This window comes from Onychomys torridus, chromosome 9, assembly GCF_903995425.1.
Source record: "Onychomys torridus chromosome 9, mOncTor1.1, whole genome shotgun sequence".
Classification (NCBI taxonomy): Eukaryota; Metazoa; Chordata; class Mammalia; order Rodentia; family Cricetidae; genus Onychomys; species Onychomys torridus.
The window spans coordinates 1,596,551-1,616,207 of NC_050451.1; the positions used below are offsets into that span (position 1 = coordinate 1,596,551).

At 39.6% G+C, this 19,657-nt stretch overlaps 1 protein-coding gene across 1 annotated transcript in view; it reads left to right on the forward strand.

Moving 5' to 3' along the window:
• The window catches only part of Erc2 (ELKS/RAB6-interacting/CAST family member 2), a 913,086-nt gene that overhangs the window by 402,442 nt on the left and 490,987 nt on the right, over positions 1 to 19,657 (forward strand). The window lies entirely within an intron of this gene.

Consider the following 19,657-nt stretch of genomic DNA (forward strand, 5'->3'; position numbering starts at 1 on the left):
GCCTGTGTGCTCCAGGAATTCTGTGTCTTTAGCTCCCATGCTCTGGGATTGCAGCTGGGTTGCCACACCTTTGTGGCTTTTACCTGAGTTCTCTCCCATACACAGATTGATTTTATGTGAATTCTGGGGATCTAGACTCTGGTCCTCATGCTTGTATGACAAGTACTTTGTCCACTAAGACACATCCCTAGCCCATGTTTCTATTTAATTGTTTACCAATATATTTGGAGAGTCAATGAAACCATTGTAGTATAGGGAAGGGGCATGATCTGTTATAACTTTATAGTGATGGAGAAGTTATCTACAAAGAAGTGATACACACAATTCAGAACCTGATTCAGACCTGTACAAGCTTAAGCTGGACAAACCTCTTGAATAGAGGACAGAGGTACGTACAAAGTTCTACCCCTAGCTAAGGAGCTATTGACATTGATTGCTCCTTGGAGATGGAGGGTTAGTTCCCTTAAGTGTGTGGTCCCTGGTGGGTCTACTATCCTCTAGTGGATGGCCACACCTTCAAAAGTGTATAAGCAGGACTAATTTGACTTGATGGTTTTATAAAAAACCAAACCAACACAAAGTTGAATGGGCATGGATTGTTAGGTGGATCTGGGAGAAGTTGGGGGAGAGGGATGAATATGATAAAAATATAATGTATTAAATTCTCCAAGAATTGATTTGAAAATGTGGTGGCCATATAGAAGACAATGACACATTGTCTTTGCATCTGGAGACTTCTAAGAGTTTTGTCTACATTCAACATAATCATCTACTTTGGAGCAGGCCTAGATTAGAACAGCATAAGCTTTGGATTAGGGTGTGTTGGCATGAAATAATAATAAACTCATGTCAAAGTCAAAACTGCAATATTACCTCATTGGTGACCTGCACTGTGTTATGGTGCTAGTAGAATGGGGATATACTCCTTTAATTGGAGTTTAATAGAGACACTCAAGTGGCAGGTCAGCTCTGATCAACCTTTTACAGGAAGACAGATTACTCAGGATGGACCTTTGACCTGAGGCCATAGTTTTGGCTCTATTCCATAGTGCCAAAATATGGAAATTTTTAGTAGGTGACAAAATTGTGCCCATATGTGGGTGTTCGCCAGGCTGTCCATTTGCTCTGCTACCAAAGGCAGGGTAGCATGAGATTTGTTCTGATCGCATAACCTTTTGTTCCCATACCTGAATACAATGTTCAGCTGATGAAGTGTAACTTGACTACTGAGTTTTTTTATAGGAAATGCCATAAACCCTTGATGACATTGTACATTCAGAAAGTATATAATGCCTATGATGTTAGGACATGGTAGCAATATTTAAACCAGATCAGTTTTGGACTGCCATGCATAGATTCTTAGAGAAAACATTTTCTACCCAAGAATTTCCTTTAAATCCATTAAAATTGGGTAATTTTTCAGGATCTGTTTACAGCCTCAGTCGTATGACCAATGCAAATGTACAGAGCAGGAGTACTTTATATACTGGGGGAAGAAAAACAGATTTTGAGATTGCCTTCTGACTTGGAAAATGGAAGGAGGGTTGAGTGGAGTTGGCTCTTGTGCATGATGTATATGGTCCTGCTAATTTCAGCACCTTTATTCTACATGTTTGGCATTATTGTGGTTGAAGTTCTGATAGACAGTGGACTCAGGAGTAAGGATGCATCCTTTTACTGAATGCTCCCTGAGTGTCAGTAACTTTTCCAGCTTCTGAAGGTTCATAAAGAAAAAGACATCCTCTGGTTCTTGGGAAGCTGATATTCTGGTAAGAGAAGTATTCTTGCCTAACAACCTAACAACCCTTTATGTAACTGCATGTGTTATACTGTTAAACATTTACTGCTTGGTAGTGCGTAGAGCAGAGCCACTTCTGGCTACTTTAAGCTATAAAAATATATTGAAAGAAATCCCAACCACAATAATTGGTCTTTAGGACAAGATTATTTATAATCAAGAACTGTGTCAGCACTAGGAAGCAAAAAAAAAAAAAAAAAGCAAACATCAACAGAAACATGCGTTCAGATATGCCACCTCCTCTCTCTGCCCTGACATTGCCAACTTAGTAGCGATTCAGACTTTTAGGACTGCCTCAAATTTTGTTCAAGTATGCCTCCTTGACAACATCTATCCAAGACCCTTCCTCTAAATAGATTCACACTTTACACATGAGCTTTGTGCTCATTTTTATGTCATATCGTTTAGATTTTTTTTTCTAGTACTGCAGTCTGGGAGAGATTTTGTGCTCATAGAGAAGATGCCTTCATCTCTTTGCAAAATTCTTACCACATGTTGACCCTCCTTCAATCAAAATACACTTAGTTCTCAATGAATGAGAACTTGGAAGAAGAGACATTTCTTTGAGATCTACTTTTGTCTTCAGAATATTGTCATCTATGAGAAGAGTCATTTGCCCCAGTGAAATGTCAAACCCACTCACTGTTCTCAGTACAGTGCGTTCTGTGTAGGCTGCAGGAGGGAACCATCCCATGAATAATAACACTCAGAGGAGATGACTATTGCTCTTCCCACACCTAACACCTCCAGCATTGGCTCTCTTAGCTGTAGTGAGATGTGCACCCAAAGTATGACCTGGTGTGTGCAAGCTTGTTCTACATTTTCATGATGCCAAGACCCCAGCTGGCAGTCCAGGAGTTGGAGCTGCACCACAGTAGTGGTCTTGGGTCTAAGGCAATAGATTTTCAACCCTCTTTCCTGCTTCCTTCTGAGCATTTGCATTTCTGTTTGCCACAGCATGGAGATTGCCAGGTACATCTGGATGGTAGAGTTTACTCCAGTGATGCTAATCAGTATCCTGTTGTGCAGATCACACCTGCAATGAATACTTATACAGAGAAAGCTGTTCCACAGGAGTCCTTTCCTTTTCAAGTGGACTGCCTTCTTATATTGAGTATCTAGGCCCTTTGCCTAGAGATAGTGTTTCTTAACATGCATGTTACACAGTTTAGCAGAATACCTCTATGCTTTGAGTATTACCTTAGCTAATATATGTAACATTTTGTTCATGCATCTTCCTTAGAAATTTTAGGTAGTTTACAGTGATGATTATGTTGTTGATGTGTATGTATGCATGTGAGCGTAGGTGCTTATGCTGGCTGATTTTAAATGTTATACCTGAGAAAATAGTCACGCTTGAAGAACTGCCTGGATCAGACTGGCCTGCAGGCATATCTATGAGGGAATTTTTTTTTTTTTCTTTAAGAAAACCACTTTACAGTCTACGTCCTTGTCCTTTATTTCTTTTTTGTACATTAAGCCAGGAATCCACAGCAAATGGACTCCAGCGGCTCAGGCTCCTTCCTGTTAATCCTCACAAAATGTGACTCTCTGGGTAGAGCAGGCTGATGATTCAGCTGAACCTAGGTGCCCTTCTCTTTGGCTTCTTTTTTCTTCTAATCATTTTCCTTCACCCATTTCAAGAAGCTGTCTCAGCTCTTAGAGTACTTGATGTGCTCAATTTGCACATTAATTCTCTTGGCAAGAATCTTGCCCTTAACTTGCTTGTTTACAATGATGCTCATGGCATGGTGGCTGATGTTGTAGATGCTTCCTATTTTACCATGGTAACATTTATAGAGCATTCCCTTGATGTCTATATTATTGCCCTTCTTGTAGATTCACATGTATGGGCCAAAGGAACACCTCCATGTTTCCTAAAAGGCTGGATAACATATAGCAGTATTCCTCTTCCTTCCCTCTGTGGTTATGATTTTGGTGAGTTACTGGAAGATGGCTGCCATGGCGGAAAGACGAGGCATTGTCTTAATTGTTGACTGATGTGGGAGAGTCTAGTCTACTGTGGGTGGCACCATTCTCTTGTACTAAATAAAGAAAATCTGAATATAAGCCTGCCTGCCTACCTGCCATCCTCCATGCTTCCTGCCTCACTTCTTTGGCTGTAAAGTCGGTTCCTTGGTTGGAGGTCATGCTATGTGGAGCAGCAAGCAGGCCTGCTTTCAAGGTCCTGTTTTGCAGTTCTGCCTTTAATTCCCTCAATGGTAGACTGTAACCTGGAATTGTGAAACAGATAAACCCTTTTTCTTTCCAAAATCTTTTACTCACAGCCACAGAAATGCAACTAGGAGAGTAATGTTTGAACTATTACTATTATGTTTTATAATTTTATATACAGTGTCCCATAATTATGGAGAATGTATATTATTCTCTATTGGATTATAAGAATTATTACAATTGTTCAGGCCACTGTAGTCACGGTATCAGTGAATCTGTATATAGGAGGGACATCTCACCTCTCAGAAGGAATGAAATGAGCAAGGAGTACTTCCAGGAAATGTCGATGACTGAATCTGGCACTGAGGGACTTTGAATTGCTGTCTAGTCCAGGCATCAGGAGTAGCGTTTTCAAGGCTTGACAGGAAGAGGCAGCACAGTGTGTTTGGGGGGAATCAAAAGTAACTTAATATAGCTGGACCACACTTCTTGCTCCATTTATGATACCAATTTCACAGCAAGGAGCTTTTCTTTATGTCTTCTGGCAATCACATATATTATGTAGTTAAAATCTGAGTGACATTTTGACTTCCATACTGTAAATGTTTTCTCCTAGTCCCTTATGACTTGCAAGTGGCAATAATGATTATCTGTGTTATTTCAAAATGTAGTTCATGGCCAGATCATGCTGAGAACTGATTCTTACTCACTGAGAGGGCTGAGCCAAACCAAGAGATACAAGTTCACTTTTAAATAAATACTGGCTTCTAGGTTAAGACCTTATATTCTCAATTTCATCACAGCAGATTTTTAAAAAGGTTTTCATATAATCACTTATAACACTCTTAAAATGTTTAAAATTAAATTGCCTGGAGTGCCTGGCCACGACTGTCATCCTGATGGGCACAGGCATCTAGTCACATCTGTTCATCTCAGTTGCCAGCTGTTGCTGCAGTTTTGTGATAGGGATTAGAAGTGGTTGAGCCTTTACATTTTTCAGTCTGGAGATGATTCTGTTTGTCTTCCCATATACTCCCCAGGCCATTTGATTTGAATCAGTCTCATTTATGTGGGAAGGAAAATTTTCTGTCTGTCTTTCTCACTTATCCTCTATTTGGCAATGGATTCTGCTCTGCTATGAAGAGCTTACACATATCTATATTAACATTTATCAATGTATATTGTGAGGGGAGTCCATAATTCTAAGCTTATATAATCCATGTGCAAGTTTCCCTTACAAATAGATGTTAAGTAGGGGTTGTGTGTTCCTGGGGCCTGTAGCTTCACAGCATCTTCCTTACTGTTCTGATATTATAATATTATTTCCCGCATTTCTTTTTCCTTTTCACTTACCAGAGTATACACCTTATACAAATCAAAAAAGATAACTACTTTAAACAGAGAATTGTAACACAAGTACCAGATTTTATTCAAATCTTAGATGCTCTTTTAATAAAAAAAAAACCCGGAGCCAGATATCATGGTATAAGCTGAATGATCAGAGAAGCAGAGCAGCCAGCCTCTAGTTCTTACCTCTATGAAATCCTCAGTCTAAAGAGAGTAAGTTCCTGTTTTCTCATGCCTTATGTACCTTTCTATGCCAAGACATTACTTCCTGGGATTAAAGGCATGTGTGCTTCCAAGTACTGGGATTAAAGGTGTATGCCACCACTGCCTGACCTCTGTGTCTAATCTATTGGCTGACTCTGTCCTCTGGTCCTCATGCAAGTTTACTAGGGTACACAATATGTCACCACAGAAAATTTTTACAGAAACTTAATTCTGAACCAATGGCATAGAATATATGTCAATTTTGGATCTTGTAATAGTATTTGTGTTACACTTCCTTTTTAGGTTGCTGGTTTTTAAAAACAATAACAAACATTTTAGTAGTAACCAGTGCTTGGTTAGTGTAGTTATGGTTCTTCCAACGAGTTTATAATCCTAACAAAAATGCTATGGTAGGATTCTAACTTAAAGACCCCAAGATTTCTAACCTCCCTGGTGTTCTAAACTTTGACTATTCACCTAGGAGTGTGATTATAATGAATTTGTTATTGTTGGTTAAGTTCCATTACATAGTATGGTTGATTTTAAGAAATGGAGAGATGGCCTAGGTATATGTGACCCAATTGCACCAGGACTTTAATCTTGGCTCCTAAGGTTAGAAACAGGGGAGTCAGTGGTTGGCAACACCAGGAAGTTTCAATACATCTTAAATTCTCTTCTGTTGATTTGAGATTGGAGAGGCCCTGTGGCAAAGGCTGCAGGCAGACCCTAAGACTGGTGGTTTCTCCTATAAACTAGCAAGGAAGCGAAATTACAATTCTAAGACTCTACAAATACAAAGTTGGCCAGGAGTAAGAAGATTCTTGGAAGTGCATTTTCCACTAGAGCCTCCAGACAAGTATTCATCATGGCTGACACCTTGATCTCATCCCTAAGGATAGACTCCAGATGTCTATGTAGGACTTCCAACTTACACAATGGTGATTGATAAGTGGGTGCTATTTTAAGCTGCTAAACTGGATGTATTTTGTTACATGTTTGTAGGAAATAGATTCAAGTGTATATTAAAATAACTGATCAGAAATTCAACTGCAAGTAAACAAGACAGGGGTACAGAGCATACGGATAAAGGAGATTCTAGTCCATTAAAGGAGCACTGTCTACAACAGAACTATCTCTAAAGCCTTGACTTGTAAGGTTAAGAGTCATTGGAATTTTTATGCAGTTTTATAATTTTAGAGGGATTTCATTATTCTAAAATGTTTGCTGAAGGGTAAACTGTCATTACACTGCTCATATCATCTTATTTCAGATCAAGTAACTGAGATTTTTGAGAATGTGATATTGCATATGTGTGTCCATTTTCCCTATGAAATCTGGAGTTCAGTAAGAGAAACAACAGGCTTATTCACCCTTTTATCCTGTAACCAGCATAGTTTTTGGCAGGTTATAGGTGCTTAATAAATATTAGACAGAAAATTGAAATGGAATGGACTGAATGAACAACCTGTCCAAAGTTCTGGTTGCATTCAAAGCAAGTAAACAAGTAGGGATGGCTGTGTTCCAATAAAACTTGATTTAACAAACAGCTTAATTGGCCTGTGGGGTGTAGTTTGCTAAATTCTGGTGTAGATCAAAAGTTATTATAGCCTGTAGGACATTCTGTCATATAGCCACCTTCATAGCCCATATTAAAGTTTTTTTTAATGCATTCTAAATATTTAATGGAAGTAAACAAGGTATACTTCTTTTCTGTAACAGATTTACTATTTGACTCAGACATTCTTTATAGTGAAATGGGAAGTCCTCTGCCATTCCCAAGGGTGAGGTCTTCCGTACTTCCTGTTGCATTCTGTAGCTTTTTTGTGAGTAATTCCGAAGGAAGCAAAACTAAGCAAACAAGATATGCAGGAATGAATAGCCCCCATTGACACTGGGTGGAGATAGTTCTTTCTGTAAGTGCTAAAATATGAAGCTAAATTCTTTAGGCCACATACAATACACTAACTTATAAAAGCTTATGAAGGGTGGCATATACCACAGCTCTCTATAAATTATGAATGTTTATGAACTTAAGAACAGCTGGGGGCATAGTCACAGGCAGCCAGGTGGGAAGGTAGGCAGGGAGGGATGAAGAACCTTTGCCACCCTTCCATGTTACCAACATTTTCTTAGAGATTTTAAGGGAATGGTCTGTGGGACCTTATGATGGCATATATAAACACTAGATATTGGAGGAAACAAATGTGGAATCTTTTGCCAAGGCTTCTTAAATCACTGCTTCTTCCCATAGGAATTTTTTAAATAGAAATAATTAAGATGTGGGCATTGGTTTAGCCGCAAGCTTCTTCACAAGATTTAAGAAAAAAATTTATTTTTCTGATCAGTGAAAATATTCCAGAGTGATGAACTATCCAAATAACTGATGATACAGTTATGTGTACAAATTCATCAATATAAATGGTATCATAACAGAGTACTTAATGACATAGGAAAATATTCAAGTTATTTTATTCATTGAAATAAACTATAATGTATATGACAGAAATATATTAAAATGTGTGTGTATGTATATCTGTACTATTCGCTGTGAACCCTAGTGCTGTTGCTTAGAGGATTTTATGAATATATTAGTCAACTTTCTATCATAGCTATGATGAATTACCTGAGAAAATCTACTGCAAGGGGGAGAGATTTTATTATTTATTTATTATTTTGGTTGATGTTTTCAGAGGATCTAGGCCATTGTCAGTAGGTTCCATTGCTTTTAGTCCTGTGGTTAGGCAGATTATCATGGTGATGGGAGTGTGCGGTAGAAGTGACTATTGTACCTCAAGTCAGAAAGCAAGAAGCAAAGATTGAGAAACCAGGGGAGGAAGATGGAAAGGACTAGGAGCAAAGAATCTCCTTCAACAAGACCCTCCCTCCTGAACTTGCATCACTTCTCAATAGGACTGCAAACTGATGTGCCTTTGGCACATCTTCTTGGGTAGACATTCCAGGTTTAGACTATAAAAAAACAAACCTTTGCCTTGATTTCCTCATCTGTAAAATGAGAATAGGTTCATATCTCACATTCAGTTTCAGTCTAACATAGTTGTGTTGAATGAGATACTCATCACTGTTAACCTGCAACAAATTGCTATTTTAGAATAAAAATCAGAATTTTAAACCCTAAATCTATCAAGTCTTTTAAATCTAAAGCAAAGAACTTGGGGAGCAGGTGGAATGAATTTATAGAGATCATCTTAAATCTGTCTTTAAATTTACATATAGTAAAGTTTACTCTTTGTGGTATGTATTTCTGTGGGTTTTCATAAAAGCTTAGAATTGTGTGATCCCCTCCATCATTGTGGTACAAGACAGAATTGTTATCTCAGAAACTTCCATTGGGCCACTCTCTTCTTGTTCAATCTCTTTTCCCAACTCTGGAAAGCATTCATTTATTTCCCCTTCTTGTGATTTTATCTTTTCCAAAATATGGAACTGGAGTCACGTAGTATGGTATGCATAGTTTCTTTCACTTAGCATAATACATTTGAGGTTCATCAATCTTACAACTCCTATCAATAGTTTGTCCTAAACCTACTCCTTTTAGAGGTAGTTTTGCAGATACCCTCATTGTTTGAACAACTTTCCATGTTATAATCTCATAACCATACAAGTCTTTGGTCCCTGAAATTGCCCTGAAGTCATGGTTGTTATAGGGCAGAATACTGGCACTGAAGAAGAGGAGAGGAGGAGTCTGAGAGCCAGAAAGCAAATGTTTTGCCTGATGTGAGCTTGGCAGAAATAAGTAGAGAGCCCAGAGCTTTTGATGCCAGTCAAAAGCTACACTGGCAGAGTTATTCTGGAAATCAGATGGGTGGGAAGTTAATAAAAAGTCCTCAAAGGAAAGGATGAGACATGCTTGTGTGCATGGGCATGTGAACTGCATGTGTGTTGAAAGGCATGAAACAGACTTGAGAACAGAAAGAAACTATTACTTGTCTTATGTTTTAGATAAGGAGGGCTTCTGTTCACTGTGATTGCCATTTATAAAAGGGAGTATGTGTACAGATCCCTCTTCATTTTCTAGCTCTTACAGGAAAGGCTGTCTAGAATAGAGAAGGCCTGGAGGCTAACACTGTGAGTGTGTGCATTGATCCCTCTCATTTTCTAACTCTTACAGTAAAGGGTGTCTAGAATAGAGAAGGCCTCGGGTCTGATACTGCTTTCTTCCTAGATCAGATGTCCAGAATTTTAAAGGTGTGAGTTCAATCTGTTGAGTATGGAGGTATGAAGTTTTTCCTGAAACCTGAGCTTTTACCTTCTTTGTTATTTATGTTTTATTCCTTGAGAAATAAAGCACTTTATTTTAAAGCAATTTATAGATAAGTATTCATTAAACTTCATTTTTTGAGCAAAGAAATGATATAACTTTTCTCATTAAGAAATCAGATCAGGTCTATAAAATGGAATCTTTTTAGTTTATATGATATATTTATCTATTTTTATAAGTCAATGAACAAAGTAAATATTTAACCTTAACAAGGACAATTCAAGTTTATGGTTTATAATGTGAAATTTAGAAAAGAAGTGGAATTAAACATTTATTTTTTGCGTTTAAGTTGGTCATAGTAATGATTGCTTATATTCATTTATATATCAGCTAATTTTACTCTGTATTGTTTTAAACCTGCCTCTTAAAATACTTTTATAGAGGTTGACTGAATGTCAGAGATATAGAACTTAGTTAAACACCCAGGGTAATTTATATATTTGTCTGTTAACAGAAACTTTAACTTAATCCTCTAGTAAACATGGCACTTGTCATAAGGAAATACATATTATTTGCTGTGTTCAAATCTAAACTCTTAGAAAGTGTTATTATTGAGGGAACATAATTGAGCTTTTGGCTTGGTATTTCATTTCCGTTCGTAATTCAAACATTTGTTGTACATTTCTCTGTGGTTTATATATATATTTTTCATTTCACTGCCACAAGACCTTTATTTAGAATTTTAAGCTAAACATTTTTTTCTTTGAATAATTCATCCTTTAATCCATCTTTTGATGCTTTTATAGTCTCTATAATCAAAGATGTGGGAAGTGAACAGACTGGGCTAAATGTTATGGTAGTTGACAAAGTAGTTTCTTGTTAGATAAGTCTCCTGGTTAGAGTGTCAGCACAGATTAGTGCAGAACGAGAAGAAGACAGAGAGTGTTGTCTACAGTGCTTACAAAATCGGTAATTCAAGATAAGGAAGGCAGCAGAAGTACTGTCCCAGTGCTGCAGGGACATTGTGAGCATCAACTGTAGCAACTGAGTTTGCATTATAGCTCACAGGAGGTGCTAATTTGCTCAGACATCTTTTGGCAAACTCCTGTGCAGTGTCTGCTTGTTCCTGTTGTTATTTATATACAGTAGTGCCTGCAGCTAGTGAGATATCTTTCTGGACCTGCCTCTTCCTAACTGAGAAAAAAGGCTTGAGGAATATAGGAGATGTCAGTAGCAACAAGCAACTTGAATTCCTCAAGATAAAGACCATGGCTGAGAAGACTTGAGCAGGCAAGTGAAGATTACTGACTCAGAATTAATAATAAATTTACAGGACTGCAAATCAAATCATGCCAAACAATCTTTATTGTTTCCTAGGTGGATGTGCAAGATTAAAGAAAGGAATTCAATAGCGGTAATATCTGGAATTGAGTAAATCATCTAATTCAGTGTCTCCACAAATCTTTGGGGGCAGTGGGGTGGGGGAAGGGGAGAGGGAGAACCACAGTGAGAATTGGCTCTGAGCACTGTCATGTGGATTCAATTTAGCTGTTGTAATAAATTACAATGGAACAAGGTCCATTGGGATGATGTTGGGATCAATAGAAGGTCAGGCTGTAACATCTCCAGCAGTGGTCTGGAAGAATGGAGAACACACTTTATTAAGCTTGGCAGGCCAGGAGGTTTTGGAACTGTTGTGGCATACTGTCACTGCCATCAGTTTTTTGAAGCACCTTTTGGGTATGTGGCACTATAAGGGCTGCTACATAGAAGTTAGAATGTGGACAATGGTCTGAGTGGTCAATCTGTTTAATAATGATAACCACAGGTCTAACTTACAAGTCTTCATGTATAGCTCTTAGCCATTTCATGCATTTTTTAAAAACCCCAGTGGTAACCCTTAGAGGGGCCAATGCAGCTGGTAAGTAGCATAGTTGGTTGTGGTCAGAGGTAGTCTGGATTTTACTCTTAAGTTTTGTACTTGGAGAAATGTATGTACTCTTAGAGAAAGAATGTGTTCATTTAATTATTCACTTGACTATTATATTCAGTGGACTAAGATGGTCCAAGTATAGTAGATTATCTGTAGCAATTTAAAAAATGGTGAGATCCTGCTTCTGATTGCTATAGGTATAAAGTAAACACGTGGTAAAGATTTTATTCAACTCACCAATCTGTGAGGGAACAAGTGAGAAATTAAAACTGTAGAAGTCTGGCAAACAAATGTTTGAGTTAGGAAAACTAAAATGAACATAGGAATGGAAATAGAGCTGGATTCCCCACAGTATAGAGGGGAAGTGAGTATCTTCTACTGGACAGCTCAGAATTGTCACATTTGTAAATAAGAATTTGTTTCATTGCTGTAAGCTATTTATAATTTATCAAGTTGTATAGTTGCTCAAAAGAAATGGAAGACTAAGAGCTGGGTGGTGGTGGCACATGCCTTTAATCCTAGCACTCAGGAGGCAGAGCCAGGCAGATCTCTGTGAGTTCAAGGCCAGCCCGGTCTACAGAGTGAGATCCAGGACAGGCACCAAAACTACACAGAAAAACCCTATCTCAGAAAAAAAAAATGGATTGGGGATTTAGCTCAGTTGTAGAGTGCTTGCCCTGGGTTCGTTCCTCAGCTAAAACAAACAAACTAACAAACAAAAAAACACCCCCCCCCCAAGAAAAAGGAATGGAAGACTAGAACCTAAAGGCCCAAGAGAATGTGATCACAGAAATAGATTTCTTCTAAAGCCCAACTCTAAAGGGAGAGGTATGAAATAGCTCAAGAGCGTTTGATTTGGAATAAGACTTAACTACAGAGACTGTATCTCTGCAGTAGTCAGTATGAATTGTAATTTTGACATAATCTGGCATAAACTGGGAGACAAGCTTCTAGACATACCTATGGAAATGCCTTCGAGAGATCATCTTCATTAGTTTAATTGGGGCTACAAGACCCACCCTGAAGGAACTTAGGTCCATTTCATGGCTTTGGGTCCTGGATTACATAAAAGAAGGATAGAAATACTTGAGCATGAGGATTCTCTCCTTTCTGTTTTGTGATTGTCAATGTGATGGGACCAGCTGCCTCAAGATCCTGCCACCTTGATTTTCCCAAAGTGGTGGACTATATCCATGAACTGCGAGCCAAGATAAATCCTAATATAATTAAATTGCTTTATTATTACAGCTACCGGAAGGATAACTAGAACTGGTACCAGAAGTGGGGTTATTGTTGGGCTAAATCTGTCTGTATGGTTCTGAAATTTTGGAGCTGGTTTTAAAGAGAACTGGAGAAGAGTTTGGAGCTTTGGAATAAAAAGCCCTCAAATGAAATAAACAGAGCTTAATAGCCCATTCTTATGGGAGACTGGAAGGAATAAAGAAAGAAGCTGGAGCAGTAGAGACAGAAATCATGTTAGGGCCATATGTGTGATACCTTGACCAACAGTCTGTCCATATCCTGAGAAAATGAGTGAAGTTGCGTTTAAAGAGAACAGGCTGATTTGTTTGACAGAGGAAATTTGAAGACACAAGAGCATTCATGCTGTTGTCTGGCTACTTTTTACTTCCCTTATCCAGGACTACAGTGAAGAAGAGCAAAACCCTGAGCAGATGCGCGCACACGCGCACACACACACACACACACCAGTTTGTTGATGAGGAAAATAGATTTGCAGCCAAGATGCATTCTGAAAAAAGGATCTGTAGCTGCTAAAGAGAAACATCCTGCTCTGCACTGGGACAATAGGATATGTGCCCCAAGAGCAAGACCTCATCAATCAAAAGTACCAACTGTGAAAATGCAAACTTGCTTGGAGAGAATGAGTCTGAACTGAAACAGATACTGCCACTAAAGGGTGCCTTGCCCCTGGATGTATTTCCCCAGGGCCAATAGGCAGAACTGAGGCAGCTGTGTTTCAAGGGGACAGGCTCCAACCTGAGATGACAGCAGGAATTGATCATGGCATCCATGTGGTAATGGTTTTTCAGGCATGAAAGATGGATCATTGTTGGGTCATGCAGTCTTGTGCTACAGTTCCAGAGTCACTGACACTAGGCAGTGTGCACCAGGGTTTGAATCCTTGCAGGGAATCACAGAGAACCTACATGAAGCTGTGAAGATGAAGCCTGAGTTATAATAGAGACCCCACCATGTTCCAGATGCCAGGAACTTGGGACATCTACAAAGGCAAATAGCCAATATGGAGTAGAGTCTACCTAAGAGAGAGACACTATATCTTGCAGGTGTCAGAACTGGGAAAGAGGAGTTATTCAAACCTTTTGGAACTTAGAGAATTCTGTCCTGAGCACAAGATGTCAGACATGGAACTGCTAGATTTGGTGTTTTTTTTTTTTCTGCTGGTTTATAGTCTTGCTTTAGTTTAATTGTCGTTGCTAGCCCCAATTCTTCCCTTTTGGAATGGGAATGTTTATTTATTTATTCATTCATTTTGTCGTTGTATATTGGAAGCATGTAATTTATTTTATAGGAGATCACAATTAAGAGATTTCTTTGAGTCTCAGAGGAGACACAGATTTTGGATTTTAGACAGCATTGGAAATGTTAAAGGCTATGGGGACTTTTGAAATTGAGCTGAATGTGTTTTTCCTTACGAGATGGACATAAGACCAGAAAAAAAGTGGTGGAAGGTTGTGGCTTAAAAGTTTGGGTGTTGAATTAACAACGTGTAAAGTTCTGAAGGTCAGTGCTGCTTGTCAGCTTGACAGCATCTGGCATCACTTAGAAGGCAAGGCTCTAGGCCCACCTGGGAAGAATTGTTTCTGTTAGAATACCCTCAGAGCATGCCTTCTGGGGACTATCTTGATCAGATTGAGATGGAAAGACCCATCCCAAAGGAAGTTGGTTTTAACTTGCATATTGAAGAGAACATTGACTGAGCATGGTGCTTCCTGATAATGTTGCTCCTTTCTAAGCTCCTGTTCCCTTTACTTTACTTCTCCATCACCATGGGCTATACCATCAAACTGTGAGCCAATGCAACTTTCCGGCTACTTAAAACAAAACAAACAAACAAACAAACAAAAAAACAAAAAACAAAAAAACAAAAAAAAACCCCAAACTTTCCTTCCCTAAGTGTGACGGTGTTTTGTCATAGCAATGGAAAATAGCTAGATGTTCTCTAAATTCTTCAGAGGACTTCTGAGCAACAGTGGAAATTAAACTAAGAATGTTTGAACCTTAAGTAATTTTGTTTTTTATGCAGGGAAAATTAGGCCCAGAGGCCTGAAAAAGTATCCAAAAGTCACTTATATCCTTATCTCAAGGCTTTCCAGGATCCCCTCCCTGACCCTGGGCTTTAGGAGAGAAGGGAGCTTCCAGACCAAAATGTCCGTATTGGAGAAGGACCAAGTATGTGAATAAAATTTATCTAGAGGAACAAGCCATGGTATTCGTGTTCACATAGGAATTTAATTTTAACAAATTGGCTAGTATTTCTGGATACATGATGAGTTTAAAATCGAATGGGGGAGGTTGGCCTGTTAGAGACCTACTGGCGAATTGTAGATCCATTCCAAGGATGTCTGTTAGAGAACCTGGGAGAGCTGGGAGGACACTTGAAGGCTATCTGCTGGAGAATTGTTTCTTAGTTGGGAAAGGTGAGCCATTTACCTTTGATTGAAGGGAGCCCACCCATACTGTAGAGATTAATCTATTTTACTTAAAGACCACTGACTTAAATGTATGTTCCACCCCTAACACCCTAATCTTGAACAATACTTGGCTAAACATTTGAATATTATAATCTAATCAAGTTGACAAATAAAATTAAGCATCACATCGTGTCAGAAGACTGAGGATTTTACCTGATTGTAGAAGTGACTAGAGATAGTAGTAGATAGTGGCTGGGGAAATACTGACTTTAACCAGGGGGTGGTGGTGGTAGTGGTGAACAGTAGGATGCCATGGGTCTTAAGGTGAAACTTCCAACATCAGGACTTTTCGTAGGATGAGATGCTGTTGGACTTAAGTTTATGGCTCATGACAACCAAAGAGACAAAAAGAAGCTCTACATCTCTGTATACCTGCCTGGCCACTATATATGTCTCCCTAAATGTGAAGAGGAGGCATGGCTACCAAAGGGGTTCATGGAGCCTCATCATGTGTGAGGATTATTCCACAATAGAAACCATCTGATAATTAGACCTAGGATATCTTGGTGTAAAAATTTGTAACCTGAATTAGTAACTCATTGAGCAAGTACTTTGCTGAAAATAAAATTGATAGCATCTCTTTGAGACACCCAGTAATTTAGAGAAGGATTTAGTGTACATGCTCATAACACAGAGTAGTATGTATTGTCTAAACAATTCCCTTATTTGAATATTTTCAGTTGACTAGAGAGGTCATTTTTTTGGCAGACGTTTTTTTCTATTTCAGTTTTAATTTCTATTTCTTTCAGGTAACATACCACTACCCCCATGATCTCACCCACATGCTGAGATGTGCACACTGTCACACACCTTGCCTAATAATCATGATAAATCCACATGAGTCTATTAAATGGGTAATGGAATTTATTAAGCTATAAATTGAGGAAATACACTCACAATTACATAACAGACTAGACAGTAGAAATCGTCCTCTGATCTGACCAGGAGTGAATCCACCTCACAGGCAAGAGCCAGGAGAAGGGGTGTCCCTTCTCCAGCTCCTTATCAGAGGTCATGTAGCACAGCAACAAGCATGGCCTCCTTTGGACCATATAGCCCAGGGTCATGGGAGGAGCAAATACCACTCGCCTAATCTTCCTGTTGTTAAGGTGGGTCCTTTCTAATATAGAACTAACAAAGTCTGGGGGTTTGCAATTGCCACGGACCTAATAGTTCTGCAAATCCCATAGTCCCAAAGTATGGCTGTAAGATGAATCGTTGAACAGTCTTATTATTTAAAAAAAAACCTGGAGCCAGATATTGGGGTGAAAACTGAGAGTTCAGAGAAGTAAAGAAGCCAGCCACATTCTTACCACTAGGAAATCCTCAGCCAAGAAAGAGCTACTTCCTGTATATTCACGCATTATATACCTTTCTGTGCTCTGCCCTCTTACTTCTTCTCTCCTCCCAGCTACATCACTTCCTCTTTCTGCCTAGCTCTATCACTTCCTGTCTGTCTGTACAGACCTCCAAACCTCTGTAGTTAACTAGCACTGGGATTAAAGGTGTGTGCCACCATGCTTGGCTCTGTTTCCAGTGTGGCCTTGAAGTCACAGAGATTCTGATGGAGCTCTGCCTCCTGAATACTAGGATTAAAGGTTTGTGCTACCACTGCCTGACCTCTATGTTGAATATATTGGCTGGCTTTTTCCTCTGATCTCCAGGCAAGCTTTATTTGTTAGAGCACAAGTAAAATATCACTGGATATGGCTAAGGAGTAGTTGAAGGACATGATGCTGAAAAATGAAAGGAAAGGAGGAAGAACAAGTGAAAAGTGTTATGATGAGGAGTTACTATATAGGCACAGAGTTTGAGCTGTGCAGGATTGAAGATCTCTGTGAATAGCTTTGTGGCAACAGCATTCAGTGGAATGGACTTGACATCACCTTAAGTGGTTTAGATGATAAATTTGATATATCATTTATATTTTGGTGCAATTGAAAGTTAAATATATAAAAATAAAAGATAAAATGTATTAAGGTTTAGTTGGCACTGTTGATGCTTGTGTGTGTGGGAAGAAAGGGAGAAAAAGAAACAGAAGGATCTTACCAAGGCAGTGGGAGGAAGGGAACAACTAGAATTAAATGTTGGCTCCTTTCTTCCTCATTGGTGGCTTAACTCAGTTCCCGGTGACCTCTCTTCTCATCTGTGATGACCTCTATCATAGTGCTTGCCCTATAAAGAAGCTGTGAGGAGTCACAGAGAATGAGTGAGGAGTTGGCTCTTATTATGTCCTTTCTTGTTTTCTCTTAAAGGGAATTCCTAATCAAATGAGCAGTGAAAGCACCATTTTCTTGCTAATCCCTTAACACATTGCTTATTTTATTTCATGAAGCAATGAGAGGAAAATTAGAGTTCCCCTTCCCAAGGCCTGTGAGAGAGCGTGTGCTGCAATGTCCATCCATCTTTTACTCAGACAAGCTGAAGCATACCCTTTCATACTTACTCCATGTCGGAGTGGCACTAGGAGACCCCATTGTAACTCTCCTAGTTACAATGCCTCGAGTAGAAACAGACTTATTGCAGGTCAGCTCAAGCTCATGCCCTAGTCTGTGTTAACTTGCTTCCCCCTCCCCCATCAGACATGACTAAAGCTGGGTTGTGATGCTTCCTTTCACTCTGGAGCATGGCTTTCAAAATGGAGATTGCCCTTGCTGCCCAAGTGTGAGAGCATTCTTTCAACATGCAGGAAACTTTGAAGATCAAATAGCATTGCATGTTTGTCTTCTGTTCTCTTATGAGGACCTCCAGAAGTATTTCTGAGGCGTTGAGCACACTAAACCTTGAGCCCTTGTAGGAACAGGTTTTCCAAAGCATTTGTTGTCAACATGAAGGAAAAAGGATTGTCATATGACAAAGACTAAGTCTCTGGCCTCGGAAGGCAGGGGTCTAAGGGGTCTTAGGGACATTGCTCAGTAAGCACCCAATATTACACATTGGAGACGAACTTTCTTGGAAATTAATGATCCTCAAGTCCTTGTTCTCACTCTTCATTACCTGGCCTGAGCCTCTTCCAAAGTCCTGGTTGCATGATTCATGCTCATGTTGTAAATTTTATGAAAGTGGATGCCTTTGCATCTTTTCAGCGAGGACACCCTAACTCCCAGTTCAGCCCATTAAGATCCAGTTCTGTTCCTGCTTTTACTGGTACAGTAGTGTGGGCAGGCAGAACTGAGTACATTACCACTACAGTCCTCAACACCAGTGGTTACAAAGACAGCTGAAGAGAGGGGATACTCAAGTCTGATGGGCAGAGAAGTAGAATAAGATGAATTCATCTCAAGGAGGAGGTTTCCTGCAATGGGGTTGCCCCTGGGCAGATAGGCCTCCCGAGAGTGGCAGGTTTGGAAGCCAACCTCCATCAATCACCTCTGCATTTTGTCCATGCCACCTGCTCCCTAGGACACTCTAGGAAAAGTGCTGCCTGAGTTTGTAGGGGCAGCCTTGATAGCTGTAGTCAAATTTCCTCTGAACAGTAGAACCTGTGGTTGTATATTAGAACCAGACAGCTGTTATTTGGCCCTGGATTACAATAAAGTTTACTGATGCTAAAGATAATCAAACCATTTTATTTTCCATGCACTTTGTGGTCCCAAAACAGTGTTACCCCTTGGGAGGGAAGACTATTGCTTGTATCACTTGTTCTTCTGTTTAGAGAGAAGATCCCTGAAATTTAGGGTAAGGGGTACTTGTCTCTTCCCCTCTAGCTACCCTCTTCCTCAGGACACCCTGGAGTCCCATGGAGGACACAGGAACCCAGGTTCATAGTGTGGAGGCTGAATCACTGTTCTGGTCATCCCTTGGCTGGCTGGTGGAAAGAGGCAACCTGTTGTTAATTGAGGAGGCTTAGTCACTGGGGCTGTTTCAATGTAAGGTTCTAGAAGTTTCTATACACAGGGACTGTGTCCTTCCCAAAGCAATGGATGGTGAAACCCATGTCCAGCTCTGCTGCAGCACTCAAGTACAGCATTTCAGATCTTAACTGCTTTGTGCTGAAAACGTACATATAACAGGAGAGCCATTTCGAATGACTCAGTGGAAACCAACTGTCCTGGAACTCACTCACATATCCCAGGCTAGCCTCTTACACATGGCCATCCACCTGCATCAGCTTCCTGAGTGCTGCTTATAGGTGTGAGCCACCAAACCTGATTAAACATTGACATACCCTGAAAACCAGGTTTCGGGGTGTTGCTGGAGCAGTTTTTCTTGCTGGCTTTAGCATTGAAAAAATATTATTGTAATGG